Source organism: Bufo gargarizans, chromosome 3 (assembly GCF_014858855.1).
Source record: "Bufo gargarizans isolate SCDJY-AF-19 chromosome 3, ASM1485885v1, whole genome shotgun sequence".
Taxonomy (NCBI): Eukaryota; Metazoa; Chordata; class Amphibia; order Anura; family Bufonidae; genus Bufo; species Bufo gargarizans.
Window position 1 is genome coordinate 229175009 of NC_058082.1, and position 24294 is coordinate 229199302.

A 24294-nucleotide genomic window follows, 5' to 3' on the forward strand; every position below is an offset into this window, starting at 1 on the left:
TGTGTCGGCAGATAAGAACCATTTGGCCCATCTAGTCTGCCCAATATACTAAGTACTATGGATAGCCCCTGGCCCTATCTTATATGAAGGATGGCCTTATGCCTATCCCATGCATGCTTAAACTCCTTCACTGTATTTGCAGCTACCACTTCTGCAGGAAGGCTATTCCATGCATCCACTACTCTCTCAGTAAAGTAATACTTCCTGATATTACTTTTAAACCTTTGCCCCGCTAATTTAAAACTATGTCCTCTTGTAGCAGTTTTTCTTCTTTTAAATATGCTCTCCTCTTTTACCTTGTTGATTCCCTTTATGTATTTAAAAGTTTCTATCATATCCCCTCTGTCTCGTCTTTCTTCCAAGCTATACATGTTAAGGTCCTTTAATCTTTCCTGGTAAGTTTTATCCTGCAATCCATGTACCAGTTTAGTAGCGCTTCTCTGAACTCTCTCCAAAGTATCAATATCCTTCTGGAGATATGGTCTCCAGTACTGAGCACAATACTCCAAATGAGGTCTCACTAGTGCTCTGTAGAGCGGCATGAGCATCTCCCTCTTTCTACTAGTAATGCCTCTCCCTATACACCCAAGCATTCTGCTAGCATTTCCTGCTGCTCTATGACATTGTCTGCCTACCTTTTAAGTCTTCTGAAATAATGACCCCTAAATCCCTTTCCTCAGATAGAGCAACTCTCAAGGGATCCTAAAGCAGCAGGGTATGCAAACATGTCTGGTACAGCTTCGGGACCTCATCCAAAAGAGTCAATAAGTCGACTTTCAGAAAAGGCTGAAAGTCGACTACAGCAACCATGGCACACAAAGCTCCTACTCCCGGACTTGGTACTTCTTCCCATTCATCCACTGCTTCTAGATTAGGTAATCCAGGCCGTTTTGATAGAGCATCTGCCACAATGTTCTTAGGCCCTGGTTTATACTTGAGTTTGATTTGGTAGTTGGATAAAGCTGCCAACCAGTAAAGTCCTGTAGCATCCAGTTTAGCGGTTGTCAAGACGTAGGTCAGTGGATTGTTATCTGTTCTTACTTCAAATGTGGCTCCTTATAAGTAGTCATGTAATTTATCTACAATTGCCCACTTGAGCACCAAAAACTACAATTTATGCACTGGATAATTTGTCTCGCTGGGGGAAAGACTTCAACTTATGAAAGCTATGAGTTGTAACCCAGCTGGGTATTCTTGGTGCTGCACGCCACCTAATCCTTCAAAGCTGGCATCTACAGTCGTGGCCAAAAGTTTTGAGAATTACATAAATATTGGAAATTGGAAAAGTTGCTGCTTAAGTTTTATAATAGCAATTTGCATGTACTCCAGAATGTTATGAAGAGTAATCAGATGAATTGCATAGTCCTTCTTTGCCATGAAAATTAACTTAATCCCAAAAAAAACTTTCCACTGCATTTCATTGCTGTCATTAAAGGACCTGCTGAGATCATTTCAGTAATCGTGTCTTGTTAACTCAGGTGAGAATGTTGACGAGCACAAGGCTGGAGATCATTATGTCAGGCTGATTGGGATAAAATGGAAGACTTGACCTGTTAAAAGGAGGGTGATGCTTGAAATCATTGTTCTTCCATTGTTAACTATGGTGACCTGCAAAGAAACGCGTGCAGCCATCATTGCGTTGCATAAAAATGGCTTCACAGGCAAGGATATTGTGGCTACTAAGATTGCACCTCAATCAACAATTTATAGGATCATCCAGAACTTCAAGGAAAGAGGTTCAATTCTTGTTAAGAAGGCTTCAGGGCGTCCAAGAAAGTCCAGCAAGCGCCAGGATCGTCTTCTAAAGAGGATTCAGCTGCGGGATCGGAGTGCCACCAGTGCAGAGCTTGCTCAGGAATGGCAGCAGGCAGGTGTGAGCGCATCTGCACGCACAGTGAGGCAAAGACTTTTGGAAGATGGCCTGGTGTCAAGAAGGGAAGCAAATAAGCTACTTCTCTCCCAAAAAAACATCAGGGACAGATTGATCTTCTGCAGAAAATATGGTGAATGGACTGCTGAGGACAGGGGCAAAGTCATATTCTCCGATGAAGCCTCTTTCCGATTGTTTGGGGCATCAGGAAAAAGGCTTGTCCGGAGAAGAAAAGGTGAGCGCTACCATCAGTCCTGTGTCATGCCAACAGTAAAGCATCCTGAGACCATTCATGTGTGGTGTTGCTTCTCATCCAAGGGAGTGGGCTCACTCACAATTTTGCCCAAAAACACAGCCATGAATAAAGAATGGTACCAAAACACCCTCCAACAGCAACTGGTGAAGAAAAATGCATTTTCCAGCACGATGGAGCACCGTGCCATAAGGCAAAAGTGATAACTAAGTGGCTCGGGGACCAAAACATTGACATTTTGGGTCCATGGCCTGGAAAAACTCCCCAGATCCTAATCCCATTGAGAACTTGTGGTCAATCCTCAAGAGGCAGGTGGACAAGCAAAAACCCACTAATTCTGATAAACTCCAAGAAGTGATTATGAAAGAATGGGTTGCTATCAGTCAGGAATTAGCCCAGAATTTGATTGAGAGCATGCCCAGTCGAATTGCAGAGGTCCTGAAAAAGAAGGGCCAACACTGCAAATACTGACTCTTTGCATAAATGTCATGTAATTGTGGATAAAAGCCTTTGAAACATATGAAGTGCGTGTAATTATATTTCACTACATCACAGAAACAACTGAAACAAAGATCTAAAAGCAGTTTAGCAGCAAACATTGTGAAAACTAATATTTGTGTAATTCTCAAAACTTTTGGCCACGACTGTACATGTAGTACATATGGCTTCTGTGCATCAACATAGGCCAGAATAGGAGCTTCTGTCAATTTCTTCACAATAATGTCGTCAAGATATACAAGACATTCCCGAGGCACTAAATCACCCAACACTCTTTCCATCAACCTCTGGAACATTGCTGGGGCGCCTCTTATACCTTGCGGCATGCTACGTAACTGATAGAAACCCAAGGGGCATATGAAGGCTGCCCTGATTCTCAGAGGCCATTAGGCCTTGATAGTATCCAGATCTTAGGTCCAACACTGTGAACCAACAGTTCCCATTTAGAGCTTCAAAAGCTTCTTCAATTTCCAGCAGTGTATACTGATCAGGTAGGGTTCTTCGGTTCAGAGTTCTGTAATCCACACATAGGCAAATTGCTCCAGATTTTTTTCTTACCACCACAATAGGTGAGGCATAGGGACTTTTACTGTCCACGATGATCCCTTGATCTTTCATTTGCTGTAGAGTTTGTCTTAACTTATCAATATCCTTTGGAGCAACTCCCCGTGGTCTCTCCGGGAAGGGAGTAGAATCAGTCAATCGGAAAGTGTGTTGAGTACTTTTAGCACAACCTACATCTGCATCATCAATGGAGAATACGACTGATAATTCTGACAACTTCTGTGTCAATCGCTGATTGCATGCCTCTGGTAAATGTGGATCACTCAACTCAAGATTGAGATTAGAGATTGCATCTCTGATTTAAATCCTACAACCTTCAGTGTATGGATTTACACCAAGCACAGGGTAGCAACAGGCCACATTCTGGTATGGTCCAATTACGATGTAATGTGCGGTGAACAATTCCTCACTATCACACACGTGGATAACTCCACTTTATTCCTCCAGTCCATTCTCTCCGGGATCACCGTCCAGCCACTCTGGTTAATGATTTCTTCAGGGGTTTCCATAAGGACATAACTTCCCTCTTCAAGCAAATCAGGAGCAATGCTGGAGGCTACTTTGAGAACTCTCTCCCCGCCGGCAGGAACTTCCACGTTTCTCTCACCAATATGATATACCGTTCCATGTCAATAGCCAGAAGACAGGGTATCACAGTGTTCTCGGAGATCAGAGGATATAATCACCGGCTGAACTGCAGGGTTCCAATCTCCTTCAAGCATGATGCACTGTGGGACAATTAGTGCAAAGTATCACAGGAGCTGCACTGGAATCCCCAGTGTCAGGAGAGAAAAGGGCCATAATCTTCATAGGAGCGAAACTCTGATCTTCTAATTCAGAAATAGCTAAAATTACTTGTAAGCTCCCATCCACAGGATATGATTCTGAATTAAGACCCCATAATTCCATTCATCCTGTAGATTGAAGAGGTATATTCCCCAGAAACCTTTGGTAGAACGAACGATAGATAAGGCTCACTTGAGATCCTGTATCAAACAGGGCAAAAGTGGCATGACTTTGACAACGGACTTGGAGCCCACGATAGCGCCTCTAACCTTTGATTGGCCCGTCTTCCCTCTATGTCTTCGGTTCTGAATAGGGTAGGCAACACTTTGCTGAAACACGGCTGGATTGCAGCAGATATTGCTTCCAGTAGGTCTTCCACCAAGTGCAGTCTCAGTAGCCAGGAGTCTGGTCAGCACAATCCTAATCCTGATCCTCCTTCCTCCCACCATGTACAGTCTGGCCAAAGAAGTGATCCCACACTCGTATATTCCAAGGACCTTTTTTCATTGCCATTACTTGATTTGGTCCTCTCGCCAAGCATGCTTGAAGAGGGACATGAGATCTTGTGCCCTGATTCCCAACCTCTTGAGCATTCACAGTCACAAGAACATGATGGTGGGGACTAGCAATTAGTGTTTAATGAGGTGGATGATGATGAGACACAGTTGCCAATGAGTCAACCGCAATTACAGTCTCAAGATATTGATGAAGAGGATGAGACACACTGAGGTTGTGTTTAGGTCAGCAAATCAGGAGGATGATCAGAGTGAGGAAGTGGAAGAGGAGGTGGTGAATGATAAGGTCACTGACCCAACCTGGGAAGGTGGAAAGCTGAGTGAGGACAGCAGTACAGAGGATGAGGGATCTGCTGCACCACTACAGGCTGAAAGAGGCAGAGGGTGCCAAAAGGGAAAAGGAGGGCTGCACCAAACAGGCCCGCAACTATTCCACGGAGCACCCCCTTGCGGAAATCTCCCTTGCCAAGTGGTAGATGTTCCGCAGTATGAGGCTTTTTTGCGGAAAATTCAGACGACAAAAGAGTGGTAGTTTGCAACCTGCGCCATACGAAAATGAGCCGGGGCATGAACACTAGCAACCTCACCAACACCAGCATGATCCGCCACATGGCATCAAAGCACAGTAATAAGTGGTCCGAATGCCTAGGTCCACAATCTGTGTCTGCAGGTCACACCACTGCCTCCTCTTCCCTTATGTCATGTGCTGGCCAATCCCCTGTCGAAAGCAGAGGCCCGGATGCCTCCCGCCCTGCACCTGGACCTTCGCAAGCACCATCAGTGACCACATCTACTTCCGTGACCCAGCGCAGTGTCCAAATGTCCTTACCCCAGGCCTTTAAACGCAACGAAAATACACAGCCACCCACCCACAGGCCATAGCACTAAATGTGCAGCTTTCCAAATTACTGCCACTGAAAATGTTGCCATTTAGGCTTGTTGGCACTGAGGCGTTCCGCAGCCTGATGTCGGTGGCAGTCCCGCGTTACACAGTCCCCAGCCACCACTATTTTTTAAGGTGTGCCGTGCCCGCCTTACACCAACATGTGTCCCATGTTGCAGGCCCTACGTCAATCAGGGTTTCCACCATCACCTACGTTAGTGGCTCCAACCCCCACTTCTCCTCCTCTGGCTCCTCCTCCACTTCCACCTCCGAACTATCCGCGTACAGCACCAATCATTCGGTAGCTGAAAGCAATGCAGCACTGCAGTGGGGAAGCGGCAACAGGCCGTGCTGAAGCTAATAGGCTTAGGGGACAAACAGCGCACTGCCACAGAGCTGTGGCAGGGGATAAGAGACCAGACTGAGCTGTGGCTCTCGCCACTCAACCTAGAACCAGGCATGGTTGTTTTTGATAATGGCCGTAACTTGGTGCCGGCTTTGGAGCTCGGCAAGCTCAAACACATACCATGCCTAGCCCATGTGTTCAGGCTTGTGTTTCAACGTTTTCTCAAAACCTACCACAATTTGCCTGTGCTACTGGTGAAGGTGTGCCGCGTGTATGCACATTTTCGCAAGTCATCGACAGCTTCAGTCGGTCTGTCAACGCTGCAATGGTGCTTGAAATTGCCAGCTTACCGGCTGTTGTGCGACGTAAGCATGCGCGGGAACTAGACATTCCAAATGTTGGCCAGGCTTTGTGAGCAGCAGAGGGCAGTAGTGGAATACCAGCTGCAACATGGTCGTCGCCTTTCCAGTCAGCTGACGCTATTCACAAGCGAGGAGTGGGCATGGATGTCTTACCTCTGAGGATTTAAGAAACTTTGAGGAATCACCACAGATGGTGAGCTGCGATAATGTTATTATCAGCGTAACCATTCCACTTCTGTGTCTACTCAAACTCTCGCTGCTCACAATTAAGGACAACGCTATGCATGTGGAAGTGGTGGAAATTGTGGAACACATTACACAGGGTGATAGCCAGACCACACTCAGTTCGTCTTCTCAGCTCGAATTGGACGATGAAGAGGAGGAGGAGTACCAGGAGACGGTTGCCTCCGCTACAGAGGGTAGTACCCATGGAAGTTTAATTCCATCTGTTCAGCTGGTTGGGCAGAAGAGGAGGAAGAGGATGAGGATATTGGAAGCGATCCTCCTGATGATGACAGCGAAGTCTTGCCTGTTGGTACTCTGGCACACATGGCTGACTTCATGTTAGGCTGCCTTTCCAGCGCACGTTATACGCATTTTAGACAACATAGAGTACTGGTTGTTCACCCTTCTCGACCCCCCGCTACAAAGAGAACTTCTCATCTCTCATTTCTCTGGTGGAGAGAACGAGCAAAACGGTGCAATACCAGAAGATCCTTGTTGAAAAATTGCTTCAAAAATTTCCATCTGACAACGCTAAGGGCTGAGTCCATAGTTCCTTGGCCAGCCGAGGATGGGAGACAATGGGAACACATAGCAGTTTCAACAGAATCAGGGCAACACTCTCCAAAGCCTGGGAAAATTTCATGACTTCTCGACTCCACCAGAGCAAAGCTGATGAACATAAAGGCACTTTAAATGTGTTGTTTATAATGTACTGAATACACTGTATTCCCATGCACCCCTTCCACCACAAACAAGGGTATATTGTTAAATCTTCCATTTCTCATCCTCCTTCTCTTCGATCATATCAACATGTTTATTGGCTGAATATAATGCCCTTGCATATATGCCCTTCGCATATAATGTTTTACAGGGTCAGCTCACCAGCAGGCCCTCACCTAGAATGTTTTAGAGGGTCAGTTCACCAGCAGGCCCTCACATTTAATTTTTTTTAGAGGGTCTGCTCACCAGCAGGCCCTCGCATATCTTTTACAGGGTCAGTTCACCAGCAGGCCCTCGCATATACTTTTTTAGAGGGTCAGTTAACCAGCAGGCCTTCACCTACAATCTTTTAGAGGGTCAGCTCACCAGCAGGCCCACACCTAAAATATTTTACAGGGTCAGCTCATCAGCAGGCCCGCACCTCAAATCTACCTCTGAAATAGATATGGCTGTGTGGTACACCAGACGTGAAAGGAGTATCTGTAAATGGTTAATAAATGTAGATACATCCGGTAATCGGCAACCATCTGTGCAAGGTCATAGTATGGCTCAAAGTGATCAGACAGGACCTGTGTATAGCCCAATGCACTCTCTCTTTCATGAGAGTCTCTGAACAGGCGGATCAACTGTGTAGCAGGAGACCACAGATTTGACACGCTTCCTCTTGCCTTCTTCAGAGCAAGACCATTCCTTCAGGCATTTTAGAGTATGATCTTTCCACATTTCAAAGTTTTCCTCCCCTTGTGGTACCGGAACATTACCAGATAATACCTTTAGTTTCTTGTAGTGAGTGGCCTGCAGGCCCTGAGCTAACATTTCAGTCAGCTTGGCTAAAGTGCTAAATGCACTGTCACTAGATAAGCTGCAAGCGCTAGCCATACTTGGGGGGGGGGGGGGGGGATGGCTGACTGGGGTTCTTTCTTTACCTGAACCAGTGGAGGAACAGGAAGTGAGTAGTCAGATTTAGCAGCTAATGAGAGGTTTCCATCGCTTCTCTATATCAATGACTAGTCCCACTTCTTTATCTCAGCAGTGCCTCCAAATGAGTATGAGTAATTTCCCTCCCACAACAGACTCTGGCACTGACCTGTGTATATAATGGGACCTAGAGCCTTCGCTGAATGGAAGAGTGGGAACATAAGTGAAGTATATCAGTGCCTCCACACAGGTAAGAGCCTCTGTATTACAGGGAGGATCTCTTCCTGGGACCTACCTATGAAGTATAGCTAGTAGCCTTAACAAGGATTACTGTACTAGACTCACAGTCTGAAGAATACATATAAATACCACATAACAGTAACTTTATAAGGGTACATACATGCAGTATACTGAGAACGCAGCAGTATTGCTATAACGAGGGATCCTGAAACAATCATAAGTTATATACCCGGGTATATATATATATATATATATATATATATAAAGAGTCCTGTGCACGATACCTCTAGGCAACAGAAGATATGATCCAGTTGCAGGGGCCCCTGTGGATGACTGTAAATTCAGGACTCTTTCAGATGACAGACAGCCGATCAGGAGAGGACGATGACGACGATTAAAGGATTTCTTCCAGGCAGCAAACAGGGCATCAGCAACAGTAGAAGATGCAGTCCTGACTACCCTAACACTGAGTCCTTAAACTGACAACTAATCTACCAGTGCAACCGGGCCTCTAACTATCTAGTTGGCCGTCGGAAGCCTAACCTATCACTACCCTGAACTATATACTGATCCCTAACTTCAATTACTAGCTAGATTCTGTGTATATATAAGTAACACAGAGCACAACTACTGGCTCTGTGTGAGGGAGATAAAGAGGAGCAGGTGGCAATCTATTCCTATGCACTCCAGCTTTACTAGATACTCAAAAGTCTACTTATCTATCCCTCCTAGTTATAAAGATTGCACATGCCATTTGCCTTAGGCTTCTGGAGACATAAGATGTCTCCTTACTGTAGCACTGTTCCTCATGGTTCTGAGGACTGTTTACAAAAAAAAACATTGTACTGAATCCCTGGGGTTTCTGAAGCAAAGCTAAATACTCTACATTTCAGCAGTATTAGCAGTTCCCTACAATGTATATAAGAAAACTGTATTGTATCTTATTCTATAAATAAATAAAAAATAAAAATTTAATAACAGAATACCATGTTAAATATTGAAGACTCATTCTAAATAAAATAATGGAAAACCTCTTTAATAGTAAAATTAATATTACATATGCATCAATATTTCAGTAAGCATATAATCAAGTCCAGCTATAAAAGAACAGATGTCATAACATCATAGGATCCTTTGACCTTCCTACATTTGTGACCTAAGTAAAAGTGATTTGTGACTTGCAAACTGTAGATTATTTCATATAATATAGAGTTTTGTATTTTTTATCATGACTTGTCACCTATTGTTGTATGGGCATTATAGGCCATACCTTTTGGAAATATGTGTTTTCTTACTGTAAATTACTGTAATGGACTGCTTAGACTTGACCTTTCCAGTATTTCTACTGGTTTGCTTACTATTAATGATTGTTTATCTTCTACTCTTACTTCTCTCCTGAGTATTTAGATCTGACATTGAACCTTAGATTTTTTTATAAATGCGCTACATAAGGATGTTTTTTTTTTTTTTAATATGATGCTTATTATCTTTGCCTCTGCTTCTGTACTCAACACAGGACATTAGGAAAACATTGACATTTTAATGGTCTCGCCTACTTTCAGACGATAAAATTGGGATTTTGAGAATGTTGTAAACATTTTAAATAGGGACGATCTGAAAACTATATATGTCGATCATATATTTCTGTCTTATAATTTAACAGTATACACTGTTCAAAATGTTTGAATTAAAGAGTGTACTAATTCTGTTTAGTTCTGACTACTGTATATACCCTATTGTTATTGTTTTATTTTATTTTATTTTAAAAATACATACAGATAATATATGGAGATGTTAATGTTGCTGAAAAATCCACATAGAAGCCACTCAGGAATTGACCTGTAGCACATATTTTACATTTATGTTGTGAGCATTCACAGAAAATTACACCTTTTCTTTTGCATATAGTGAAATCCACAGCAAATCCAATACAAAAACTCTTTTAAGACTTTATGGGAGGCACAATATGCAAAATAAATCAAAATAAAAAGCTAAAAAAAAGCCCCATAGCCCAAACTCCAGATTCTAGCCCTGCATCCAACATATATATTCTTTATAAAACAAATACAAAAAAAAATACAATTTGTGCTATTAAAAAAATAAACATTTGGAAAAACAGATGATAATTTGATTTGATTTTGTTTAAATGTTCCCCTAGAATCACAAAAAAAAAAAAGGCAAATATAACAATGCCATCAAATGCCATACTGTGTATCGCAGATTTTTTTTTTTAGCATTTCCTGAAAATATGTCTCCATACACCACAGAGGCTCTGCAATAAGAGTGTCCATTGCCACTTTTCCATGTGGACACAGTTGCCACTTTGATCATCCACTCCAAGATTCTAGATCTCCAGCAGTATGGATACCACTAGCATCCCTCTTACCCTGAGCAGCCGGCCAGGCCTCTGGAGTAGCATTGTTCTCCTCTTTACATAGGCTGAAGCTTGCTTCCTGATGGCAATGTCTCTCACAGATGTGCTCTCTCTGGCTCTTGAAGGGCCAGCTGGTGCCCACCTTGTTCTTCCCCAGCCTATGGCTGGGTACCCTGGAATATTTAAGGAATCTTCTCCTGATGGAAAGTGCCTGAGCAAGAGGTTTTAGTACGCTAACCATTCTGTGTACCAACTTCTGCCTGACTTCTGGATTTGACTCTTCGCTGCCTGAACTGACCCATGCCTGATCTCTGTACTGACCCTGAGCTGCCTTGACTGATCCCATACTGCTTATCAGATTGTGCTAAGTTTTTATGCCCTGACATTGTCCTGTTCCTGACCATGGTTTTATCTGACCCATTAATACTCAGCACTGGTGTCTCTTGACCCTGGTGGGTCAGCAATCACTTGAACAGAGACTACTACAAGAGGTAGAGGCTTGGTATTATCTCTGCAACAGAATCCAGATCCCTATACATGGGTTAAGGGGTAAAGACCAGTGTTGCTACTTAAATAATGCCCTTAGAAGTAGCCCCAAGCCAAATCTGTTCAAGTGACACTGTGGATCCTCCGCTGTTGATCAACTAAAGTATGTAGATGGAAACTAATGCATCTAACATGCCTAGCTTGTGGCACCAAATTTGTTTTAATATACTACATTAATATTGATATATCTACTACTATTGTTCAGATGTTAACTACAGATGTAATAGAGTCTCAAGTACTTATGTCAGTTTGTGTCCATGAAGATTAAAGCCAATAAGTTGTGACAATTTAAACTCTTTAAACTAAGTTACAGATCTTAGACCATGTAAGTGAAATGCAGTAATGTTATCGTGTAAAGGAAAATGTCCTCATAAGACACCTATTTTATAGCTCATTAATTTTTCCAGCAGATAATGTATGTTGAATACAAATGTGAAACCCTATTAATTTTTAATCTCTCAAAGGGATAAGACTACCATTACTTGCCATTTTAGAAGGCTTACATTTTCCTGTATGATATAATTTTTTGTAAACCATATGCAAGGGATCACAATAAATCACAAACATCAATTTTTTTCCTTCTTATTTATACTTTGTATAGTTGCAAAACATGTTTACTTGATATTTAATACATACTCTATTACAGCAGCCACCTGCTTAGGTTTAAAGATAAGAGGTATTAAAAGGACTTTTAATAGAAACAATCTCCAGTCTTCCGAAACTTTGTATGGATGCTTACACATGCGTTCATACAGAACAGCCACTAAATGAATAACGGTTTCCAATAGCAAGCTAAAATCTTGAGAAAGGTAAGGAATCCACGTAAAGGATAGTAGACCCTGCAATCAAAGTATTAATTTGCTCTGGGTTCACCATTGTAACATCAATACTTTGTAACTGTTTGGGAAAGTCATAATTGGTTTTTGAATCCCTAAAATGTCACCACAAAATAAAAATTAAAATTTAGATTAAACAAAAATTTAAAAAATAAGAAGATGACTAATACAGAATAAGCAAGCAGCAGCAATCCTGGCCCAAATGTAAAATATATAAGAGCCCTAGGTAATATAAGCCATTTTTTAATGTTAGTATCTTTTTATTATTCAGAACCTACTTTTAATCCAAACAGAACTGCCGGCACATGTATGGAGCAGTATAGTGCATTTAGGATAGGTAAAAAAATTGTGCAGTGCATGTACTGTAGCATAGATAGAAAGCAATGAACAAAGTATATGTAGATAGCATCACAATAGATACATCACAGTTAGAGAGCAGTACAGTAGATGTAACATAGATCGATAGTAGCATGATACAGATGCAGCCGAGCTAAACTTGATGGTTAATGCATTAAGTAAAAAATGGCACAAAAAGGTTAACTATAGTATCTCAAAAAAGTGAGTACACCCCTCACATTTTTGTAAATATCTTATTATAGCCAAATTCTGCCCAAAGTGTCAATATTTTGTGTGGCCACCATTATTACTGCCTTAACTCTCTTGAGCATGATGACATCATAGAGCTGGTGGATGTAAGAGACCCTGCGCTCCTCTACCTTCAGTTTGAGGATGCCCCACAGATGCTCTATAGCACGGGTGTCAAACACAAGGCCCGCGGGCCGAATCCGGCCCGCCAGACCTCGTCATGTGGCCCGCGTAGCCGCCGCCAGCCTTCACCTTTTATTATCACTTCCTGCAGGCGGCCCCCGCTCCTCCCGGCTCCTGTATCGGGTGTATCAGCTGTGAGGGAGGAGGGGCTGGGGGCCGGCATCTGCTTTTATAATGACAGCGGGGCCCGTGCAGTGACTATTCTACTACACGGGCCCCGCTCACTGTATAATCGTATCTCTAATAATTAATGGTTACCGTATGTATATAATCGCATAAGGAGCGCTGTGTATTACCGGTATTTACAACTACAAGCGCTCGCCGAGAGGAGGGAGGAGGCAGGCTGGGAGGATGGGCGCTGGCAGTGTGAGTCATACGTCACGCGCCTGCGCCGCCCACTTTATGAATGAAGCAGGCGGCGTGGGCGCATGACGTGTGACTCACGCTGCAAGCGCCTGTCCTCCCGGCCTGCCTCCTGCCTCCTCCCTCCTCTCGGCGAGCGCTTGTAGTTGTAAGTACCGGTAATACACAGCGGCGCAGCGCTCCTTATGCGATTATATACATACGGTAACCATTAACTATTAGAGATACGATTATACAGTGAGCGGGGCCCGTGTAGTAGAATAGTCACTGCACGGGCCCCTCTGTCATTATAAAAGCAGATGCCGGCCCCTAGCCCGTGTATTGAGGGTCATTCACTACTACAGGGACACTTATGGAGGGGCTCTGTGGATGACAAATAGCATAAGATGCTATATATGTGTCATCCACAGATCCCCCCATAACTGTCATACACAGATCCCCCATAAGAGCCACCCACAGATCCCCCATAAGTGTCACCCACAGATCCCCCATAAGTGTCACCCACAGATCCCCCATAAGTGTCACCCACAGATCCCCCATAAGTGTCACCCACAGATCCCCCATAACAGTGCGTCACCCACAGATCCCCCATAACAGTGCCATCCACAGATCCCCCATAACAGTGCCGCCCACAGACCACAATTAGTTCAAAACCCACCAAAATCACACCTTTTGGTTCAAAATATATTTTTTCTTATTTTCCTCCTCAAAAACCTAGCTGCGTCTTATGGGGCAAATAATACGGTAACCCTTACAGTTCTGGAATGTGTTGGATAACACTGACAGCATTATGTCAGTGTTATCCAACACATTCCAGAACTGTAAGGGTTACATAGCATCATAAATCAGTATAATGCTATGTGACCCCAGTCAGCTCTTGCAGGTCAAGCTTTCAGAGCTAGTTATTACTTACATTATTACAAAAAACTGTAATAATTGAATGCAGTGACAATAATTTATGATAATAAAGAGTGGACACATAGTCCTACAGATACAACCGGCCCTTTGGGGGTGACCAAACTGCTGATGCGGCCCCTGATGAATTTGAGTTTGACACCCCTGCTCTATAGGGTTTAGATCTGGAAACATGCTTGGCCAGTCCAGCACCTTTACCCTCAGTTTCTTTACCAAAGCAGTAATCATCGTGGAGGTGAGTTTGGGGTCGTTATCATGTTGGAATACTGCCCTGCAGCCAGGTTTCCAAAGGAAGAGTATCATGCTGTGCTTCAGTATGTCACAGTACATGTTGGCATTCATAGTTCCCTCAATGAACTGTAGCTCCCCAAAGCCGGCAGCACTCATGTAGCTCCAAATCATGACACTCCCACTATCATGCTTGACTGTAGGCAATACACAATTGTCTTTGTACTCCTCACCTGGTTGCTGCCACACACGCTTGACACCATCTGAACCAGGTAAGTTTATCTTGGTCTCATCAGACCACTGGACATGGTTCCAGTAATCCATGTCCTTAGTCTGCTTGTCTTCAGCAACTTGTTTGCGGCCTTTCTTGTGCATCATCTTTAGAAAAGGCTTCCTTCTAGGATGACATCCATTCAGAGCAATTTGATGCAGAGTGCGGCATATGGTCTAAACACTGACAGGCTGACCCCCCACCCTTTTACCCCTCTGCAGCAATGCTGGCAGCACTCATATGTCTATTTTGAAAAGACAACCTCTGGATATGATGCTGAGCATGTGCACTCAACTTCTTTGGTCGACCATGGCGAGGCCTGCTCTGAGTGGAACTTGTCTTGTTAAACCACTGTATGGAATTGGCCACCGTGTTGCAGCTCAGTTTCAGGGTGTTAGCAATCTTCTTACAGCCTAGGTCATTTTTATGAAGAGCAATAATTCTTTTTTTCTGATCCTCAGAGAGTTCTTTGCCACGAGGTGCCATGCTGAACTTCCAGTGACCAGTATGAGAGTATAAGAGTGATAACACCAAATTTAACACACCTGCTCCCCTTGTAAACCTGAGACCTTGTAAAACTAACAAGTAACATGATACCAGGGAGGTAAAATGTCTAATTGGACACAATTTGGCCATTTTAACTTAGGGGTGTTCTTACTTTTGTTGCCAGCGGTTTAGACAGTAAAGGCTGTGTGTTGGGTTATTTTGAGGGCACACCAAATGTACACTGTTATACAAGCTGTACACTGAATACTTTACATTGTATTAAAGTGTCATATCTTCAGTGTTGTCCCATGAAAAAAGATATACAAAAATGTTTACAAAAATGTGAGGAGTGTACTCACTTTTATAACTCTGTAACTCTTTCAATGTATTTCAATGGCTTTAGTCACAAGATAGCACGAGGTAACACTATGCCATGTGTTGTCAGAGTTATCAGAGTCAATTTTAGCTCGGCTACATCTTTACATGTATAATAGGTCAAAAGTAGGGATGAGCGAACTCGAACTGTATAGTTCGGGTTCGTACCGAATTTTGGGGTGTCCGTGACACGGACCCGAACCCGGACATTTTCGTAAAAGTCCGGGTTCGGGTTCGGTGTTCGTCGCTTTCTTCGCGCTTTTGTGACGCTTTCTTGGCGCTTTTTGAAAGGCTGCAAAGCAGCCAATCAACAAGCGTCATACTACTTGCCCCAAGAGGCCATCACAGCCATGCCTACTATTGGCATGGCTGTGATTGGCCAGAGCACCATGTGACCCAGCCTCTATTTAAGCTGGAGTCACATAGCGCCGCCCGTCACTCTGCTCTGATTAGCGTAGGGAGAGGTTGCGGCTGCGACAGTAGGGCGAGATTAGGCAGATTAACTCCTCCAAAGGACTTGATTAACTGATCGATCTGCAGCTGTGGATCATTGAGCTGCTGATCCTCAATTGCTCACTGTTTTTAGGCTGCCCAGACCGTTTGTCAGTCACATTTTTCTGGGGTGATCGGCGGCCATTTTGTGTCTTGTGGTGCGCCAGCACAAGCTGCGACCAAGTGCATTTAACCCTCAATGGTGTGGTTGTTTTTTGGCTAAAGCCTACATCAGGGTGAAGCTGTCACACCAAGTGCATTTAACCAGCAATAGTCTGTTCATTTTTTGGCCATATACAAAATCAGGGGCAAGCTGCGCCTGTCACCAAGTGCATTTAACCCTCAATGGTGTGGTTGTTTTTTGGCTAAAGCCTACATCAGGGTGAAGCTGTCACACCAAGTGCATTTAACCAGCAATAGTCTGTTCATTTTTTGGCCATATACTAAATCAGGGGCAAGCTGCGCCTGTCACCAAGTGCATTTAACCCTCAATGGTGTGGTTGTTTTTTGGCTAAAGCCTACATCAGGGTGAAGCTGTCACACCAAGTGCATTTAACCAGCAATAGTCTGTTTATTTTTTGGCCATATCCCAGTCTAATTCTGTCACTAAATCCATACCGGTCACCCAGCGCCTAAATACTAGGCCTCAAATTTATATCCCGCTAAATCTGTCCTTAGTGCTGTAGCTGGGCAAGTTATTTAGTGTCCGTTCAAGCACATTTCTTGTTCTGGGTTGAAATACAATTCCCAATTTAGCAATTTCATAATTTAGTGGTTTCTGCTATATCAGAGCTATTTGAAATCTATCCCTAAAAGGGTATATAATATTCAAGGTGCACATTGGGTCATTCAGAATAACTTCACACACACCCGCTACTGTGTATTTCCAAGTCTAATTCTGGCACTAAACCCATACCTGTCACCCAGCGCCTAAATACTAGGCCTCAAATTTATATCCAGCTAAATCTGTCCCTAGTGCTGTAGCTGGGCGAGTTATTTAGTGTCCGTTCAAGCACATTTCTTGTTCTGGGTTGAAATACAATTCCCAATTTAGCAATTTCATAATTTAGTGGTTTCTGCTATATCAGAGCTATTTGAAATCTATCCCTAAAAGTGTATATAATATTCAAGGTGCACATTGGGTCATTCAGAATAACTTCACACACACCCGCTACTGTGTATTTCCAAGTCTAATTCTGGCACTAAACCCATACCTGTCACCCAGCGCCTAAATACTAGGCCTCAAATTTATATCCCGCTAAATCTGTCCTTAGTGCTGTAGCTGGGCGAGTTATTTAGTGTCCGTTCAAGCACATTTCTTGTTCTGGGTTGAAATACAATTCCCAATTTAGCAATTTCATAATTTAGTGGTTTCTGCTATATCAGAGCTATTTGAAATCTATCCCTAAAAGGGTATATAATATTCAAGGTGCACATTGGGTCATTCAGAATAACTTCACACACACCCGCTACTGTGTATTTCCAAGTCTAATTCTGGCACTAAACCCATACCTGTCACCCAGCGCCTAAATACTAGGCCTCAAATTTATATCCCGCTAAATCTGTCCCTAGTGCTGTAGCTGGGCGAGTTATTTAGTGTCCGTTCAAGCACATTTCTTGTTCTGGGTTGAAATACAATTCCCAATTTAGCAATTTCATAATTTAGTGGTTTCTGCTATATCAGAGCTATTTGAAATCTATCCCTAAAAGGGTATATAATATTCAAGGTGCACATTGGGTCATTCAGAATAACTTCACACACACCCGCTACTGTGTATTTCCAAGTCTAATTCTGGCACTAAACCCATACCTGTCACCCAGCGCCTAAATACTAGGCCTCAAATTTATATCCCGCTAAATCTGTCCCTAGTGCTGTAGCTGGGCGAGTTATTTAGTGTCCGTTCAAGCACATTTCTTGTTCTGGGTTGAAATACAATTCCCAATTTAGCAATTTCATAATTTAGTGGTTTCTGCTATATCAGAGCTATTTGAAATCTATCCCTAAAAGGGTATATAATATTCAAGGTGCACATTGGGTCATTCAGAATAACTTCACACACACCCGCTACTGTGTATTTCCAAGTCTAATTCTGGCACTAAACCCATACCTGTCACCCAGCGCCTAAATACTAGGCCTCAAATTTATATCCCGCTAAATCTGTCCTTAGTGCTGTAGCTGGGCGAGTTATTTAGTGTCCGTTCAAGCACATTTCTTGTTCTGGGTTGAAATACAATTCCCAATTTAGCAATTTCATAATTTAGTGGTTTCTGCTATATCAGAGCTATTTGAAATCTATCCCTAAAAGGGTATATAATATTCAAGGTGCACATTGGGTCATTCAGAATAACTTCACACACACCCGCTACTGTGTATTTCCAAGTCTAATTCTGGCACTAAACCCATACCTGTCACCCAGCGCCTAAATACTAGGCCTCAAATTTATATCCCGCTAAATCTGTCCTTAGTGCTGTAGCTGGGCGAGTTATTTAGTGTCCGTTCAAGCACATTTCTTGTTCTGGGTTGAAATACAATTCCCAATTTAGCAATTTCATAATTTAGTGGTTTCTGCTATATCAGAGCTATTTGAAATCTATCCCTAAAAGGGTATATAATATTCAAGGTGCACATTGGGTCATTCAGAATAACTTCACACACACCCGCTACTGTGTATTTCCAAGTCTAATTCTGGCACTAAACCCATACCTGTCACCCAGCGCCTAAATACTAGGCCTCAAATTTATATCCCGCTAAATCTGTCCTTAGTGCTGTAGCTGGGCGAGTTATTTAGTGTCCGTTCAAGCACATTTCTTGTTCTGGGTTGAAATACAATTCCCAATTTAGCAATTTCATAATTTAGTGGTTTCTGCTATATCAGAGCTATTTGAAATCTATCCCTAAAAGGGTATATAATATTCAAGGTGCACATTGGGTCATTCAGAATAACTTCACACACACCCGCTACTGTGTATTTCCAAGTCTAATTCTGGCACTAAACCCATACCTGTCACCCAGCGCCTAAATACTAGGCCTCAAATTTATATCCCGCTAAATCTGTCCTTAGTGCTGTAGCTGGGCGAGTTATTTAGTGTCCGTTCAAGCACATTTCTTGTTCTGGGTTGAAATACAATTCCCAATTTAGCAATTTCATAATTTAGTGGTTTCTGCTATATCAGAGCTATTTGAAATCTATCCCTAAAAGGGTATATAATATTCAAGGTGCACATTGGGTCATTCAGAATAACTTCACACACACCCGCTACTGTGTATTTCCAAGTCTAATTCTGGCACTAAACCCATACCTGTCACCCAGCGCCTAAATACTAGGCCTCAAATTTATATCCCGCTAAATCTGTCCTTAGTGCTGTAGCTGGGCGAGTTATTTAGTGTCCGTTCAAGCACATTTCTTGTTCTGGGTTGAAATACAATTCCCAATTTAGCAATTTCATAATTTAGTGGTTTCTGCTATATCAGAGCTATTTGAAATCTATCCCTAAAAGGGTATATAATATTCAAGGTGCACATTGGGTCATTCAGAATAACTTCACACACACCCGCTACTGTGTATTTCCAAGTCTAATTCTGGCACTAAACCCATACCTGTCACCCAGCGCCTAAATACTAGGCCTCAAATTTATATCCCGCTAAATCTGTCCCTAGTGCTGTAGCTGGGCGAGTTATTTAGTGTCCGTTCAAGCACATTTCTTGTTCTGGGTTGAAATACAATTCCCAATTTAGCAATTTCATAATTTAGTGGTTTCTGCTATATCAGAGCTATTTGAAATCTATCCCTAAAAGGGTATATAATATTCAAGGTGCACATAGGGTCATTCAGAATAACTTCACACACCCGCTACTGTGCATTTCCAAATCTAATTCTGTCACTAAACCCATACCTGTCACCCAGCGCCTAAATACTAGGCCTCAAATTTATATCCCGCTAAATCTCTCGTTACCGCTGTCCTGTTGTGGCTGGGAAAGTTATTTAGTGTCCGTCAAAGCACATTTTTTGTTCTGGGTTGAAATACAATTCCCAATTTAGCAATTTCATAATTTAGTCGTTTCTGCTATATCAGAGCTATTTGAAATCTATCCCTAAAAGGGTAGATCATATTGAAGGTGCACATAGGGTCATTCAGAATAACTTCACACACACGCTTCTGTGCATTTCCAAGTCTAATTCTGTCACTAAATCCATACCGGTCACCCAGCGCCTAAATACTAGGCCTCAAATTTATATCCCGCTGAATTTGAATACAATACATTGGGCCAAATAATATATTTGTTGTTGTGGTGAACCATAACAATGAGAAAAACATCTAGTAAGGGACGCGGACGTGGACATGGTCGTGGTGGTGTTAGTGGACCCTCTGGTGCTGGGAGAGGACGTGGCCGTTCTGCCACATCCACACGTCCTAGTGTACCAACTACCTCAGGTCCCAGTAGCCGCCAGAATTTACAGCGATATATGGTGGGGCCCAATGCCGTTCTAAGGATGGTAAGGCCTGAGCAGGTACAGGCATTAGTCAATTGGGTGGCCGACAGTGGATCCAGCACGTTCACATTATCTCCCACCCAGTCTTCTGCAGAAAGCGCACAGATGGCGCCTGAAAACCAACCCCATCAGTCTGTCACATCACCCCCATGCATACCAGGGAAACTGTCTCAGCCTCAAGTTATGCAGCAGTCTCTTATGCTGTTTGAAGACTCCGCTGGCAGGGTTTCCCAAGGGCATCCACCTAGCCCTTCCCCAGCGGTGAAAGACATAGAATGCACTGACGCACAACCACTTATGTTTCCTGATGATGAGGACATGGGAATACCACCTCAGCATGTCTCTGATGATGACGAAACACAGGTGCCAACTGCTGCGTCTTTCTGCAGTGTGCAGACTGAACAGGAGGTCAGGGATCAAGACTGGGTGGAAGACGATGCAGGGGACGATGAGGTCCTAGACCCCACATGGAATGAAGGTCGTGCCACTGACTTTCACAGTTCGGAGGAAGAGGCAGTGGTGAGACCGAGCCAACAGCGTAGCAAAAGAGGGAGCAGTGGGCAAAAGCAGAACACCCGCCGCCAAGAGACTCCGCCTGCTACTGACCGCCGCCATCTGGGACCGAGCACCCCAAAGGCAGCTTCAAGGAGTTCCCTGGCATGGCACTTCTTCAAACAATGTGCTGACGACAAGACCCGAGTGGTTTGCACGCTGTGCCATCAGAGCCTGAAGCGAGGCATTAACGTTCTGAACCTGAGCACAACCTGCATGACCAGGCACCTGCATGCAAAGCATGAACTGCAGTGGAGTAAACACCTTAAAACCAAGGAAGTCACTCAGGCTCCCCCTGCTACCTCTTCTGCTGCTGCCGCCTCGGCCTATTCTGCTGCTGCCGCCTCGGCCTCTTCCTCCGCCTCTGGAGGAACGTTGGCACCTGCCGCCCAGCAAACAGGGGATGTACCACCAACACCACCACCACCACCTCCGTCACCAAGCGTCTCAACCATGTCACACGCCAGCGTTCAGCTCTCCATCTCACAAACATTTGATAGAAAGCGTAAATTCCCACCTAGCCACCCTCGATCCCTGGCCCTGAATGCCAGCATTTCTAAACTACTGGCCTATGAAATGCTGTCATTTAGGCTGGTGGACACAGACAGCTTCAAACAGCTCATGTCGCTTGCTGTCCCACAGTATGTTGTTCCCAGCCGGCACTACTTCTCCAAGAGAGCCGTGCCTTCCCTGCACAACCAAGTATCCGATAAAATCAAGTGTGCACTGCGCAACGCCATCTGTGGCAAGGTCCACCTAACCACAGATACGTGGACCAGTAAGCACGGCCAGGGACGCTATATCTCCCTAACTGCACACTGGGTAAATGTAGTGGCAGCTGGGCCCCAGGCGGAGAGCTGTTTGGCGCACGTCCTTCCGCCGCCAAGGATCGCAGGGCAACATTCTTTGCCTCCTGTTGCCACCTCCTCCTTCTCGGCTTCCTCCTCCTCTTCTTCCACCTGCTCATCCAGTCAGCCACACACCTTCACCACCAACTTCAGCACAGCCCGGGGTAAACGTCAGCAGGCCATTCTGAAACTCATATGTTTGGGGGACAGGCCCCACACCGCACAGGAGTTGTGGCGGGGTATAGAACAACAGACCGACGAGTGGTTGCTGCCGGTGAGCCTCAAGCCCGGCCTGGTGGTGTGTGATAATGGGCGAAATCTCGTTGCAGCTCTGGGACTAGCCAATTTGACGCACATCCCTTGCTTGGCGCATGTGCTGAATTTGGTGGTGCAGAAGTTCATTCACAACTACCCCGACATGTCAGAGCTGCTGCATAAAGTGCGGGCCGTCTGTTCGCGCTTCCGGCGTTCACATCCTGCTGCTGCTCGCCTGTCTGCGCTACAGCGTAACTTCGGCCTTCCCGCTCACCGCCTCATATGCGACGTGCCCACCAGGTGGAACTCCACCTTGCACATGCTGGACAGACTGTGCGAGCAGCAGCAGGCCATAGTGGAGTTTCAGCTGCAGCACGCACGGGTCAGTCGCACTACAGAACAGCACCACTTCACCACCAATGACTGGGCCTCCATGCGAGACCTGTGTGCCCTGTTGCGCTGTTTCGAGTACTCCACCAACATGGCCAGTGGCGATGACACCGTTATCAGCGTTACAATACCACTTCTATGTCTCCTTGAGAAAACACTTAGGGCGATGATGGAAGAGGAGGTGGCCCAGGAGGAGGAGGAGGAGGAGGAAGAGGGGTCATTTTTAGCACTTTCAGGCCAGTCTCTTCGAAGTGACTCAGAGGGAGGTTTTTGGCAACAGCAGAGGCCAGGTACAAATGTGGCCAGCCAGGGCCCACTACTGGAGGACGAGGAGGACGAGGATGAGGAGGAGGTGGAGGAGGATGAGGATGAAGCATGGTCACAGCGGGGTGGCACCCAACGCAGCTCGGGTCCATCACTGGTGCGTGGCTGGGGGGAAAGGCAGGACGATGACGATACGCCTCCCACAGAGGACAGCTTGTCCTTACCCCTGGGCAGCCTGGCACACATGAGCGACTACATGCTGCAGTGCCTGCGCAACGACAGCAGAGTTGCCCACATTTTAACCTGTGCGGACTACTGGGTTGCCACCCTGCTGGATCCACGCTACAAAGACAATGTGCCCACCTTACTTCCTGCACTGGAGCGTGATAGGAAGATGCGCGAGTACAAGCGCACGTTGGTAGACGCGCTACTGAGAGCATTCCCAAATGTCACAGGGGAACAAGTGGAAGCCCAAGGCCAAGGCAGAGGAGGAGCAAGAGGTCGCCAAGGCAGCTGTGTCACGGCCAGCTCCTCTGAGGGCAGGGTTAGCATGGCAGAGATGTGGAAAACTTTTGTCAACACGCCACAGCTAACTGCACCACCACCTGATACGCAACGTGTTAGCAGGAGGCAACATTTCACTAACATGGTGGAACAGTACGTGTGCACACCCCTCCACGTACTGACTGATGGTTCGGCCCCATTCAACTTCTGGGTCTCTAAATTGTCCACGTGGCCAGAGCTAGCCTTTTATGCCTTGGAGGTGCTGGCCTGCCCGGCAGCCAGCGTTTTGTCTGAACGTGTATTCAGCACGGCAGGGGGCGTCATTACAGACAAACGCAGCCGCCTGTCTACAGCCAATGTGGACAAGCTGACGTTCATAAAAATGAACCAGGCATGGATCCCACAGGACCTGTCCGTCCCTTGTCCAGATTAGACATTAACTACCTCCCCATAACCATATATTATTGGACTCCAGGGCACTTCCTCATTCAATCCTATTTTTATTTTCATTTTACCATTATATTGCGAGGCTACCCAAAGTTGAATGAACCTCTCCTCTGCCTGTGTGCTAGGCCTAAATATATGCCAATGGACTGTTGCAGTGGTGGGTGACGTGAAGCCTCATTCTCTGCTATGACATGCAGACTAATTCTCTGCTGACATGAAGACAGATTCTCTGTTACGGGACCTCCCTCCTCTGCCTGGGTGCTGGGCCTAAATATATGCCAATGGACTGTTGCAGTGGTGGGTGACGTGAAGCCTGATTCTCTGCTATGACATGCAGACTAATTCTCTGCTGACATGAAGACAGATTCTCTGTTACGGGACCTCTCTCCTCTGCCTGTGTGTGTGCTGGGCCTAAATATGTGCCAATGGACTGTTGCAGTGGTGGCTGACGTGAAGCCTCATTCTCTGCTATGACATGCAGACTAATTCTCTGCTGACATGAAGACAGATTCTCTGTTACGGGACCTCTCTCCTCTGCCTGTGTGTGTGCTGGGCCTAAATATATGCCAATGGACTGTTGCAGTGGTGGCTGACGTGAAGCCTCATTCTCTGCTATGACATGCAGACTAATTCTCTGCTGACATGAAGCCAGATTGTCTGTTACGGGACCTCTCTCCTCTGCCTGTGTGTGTGCTGGGCCTAAATAT